The 279-nt window shown below is 75.3% G+C and overlaps 1 protein-coding gene across 1 annotated transcript in view; it reads left to right on the forward strand.

Moving 5' to 3' along the window:
* The window catches only part of LOC106886608 (chromosome unknown open reading frame, human C21orf2), a 19,444-nt gene that overhangs the window by 12,620 nt on the left and 6,545 nt on the right, over nt 1–279 (forward strand). The window lies entirely within an intron of this gene.

Consider the following 279-nt stretch of genomic DNA (forward strand, 5'->3'; position numbering starts at 1 on the left):
CTTCTGCTGTTGGTGGCCCCAGAGCTGGAGGCAGCACTGGGGGGGTGTCTCCCCAGAGCGGAGCAGAGGGGCAGAATCCCCCCCAGGCCCTGCTGGCCACGGGGCTGGAGATGCAGCCTCAGGCCGCGAGCCATCCGTCCCCCACGCTTCCTCCGCGTGTCTCCCGTTGAGGCTCTGCCCTCCTCGGGAGGGGAAGGCCGGGCCCGGTGCTCCGGTTGTCCGGGCCCGGCCCTCCCCGGCCGGGAGGAGCCTGCGCGGGGCGGCGGGTCCCTCCCCCGG

Source organism: Calidris pugnax, unplaced genomic scaffold (assembly GCF_001431845.1).
Source record: "Calidris pugnax isolate Ruff unplaced genomic scaffold, ASM143184v1 scaffold37, whole genome shotgun sequence".
Lineage (NCBI taxonomy): Eukaryota > Metazoa > Chordata > Aves > Charadriiformes > Scolopacidae > Calidris > Calidris pugnax.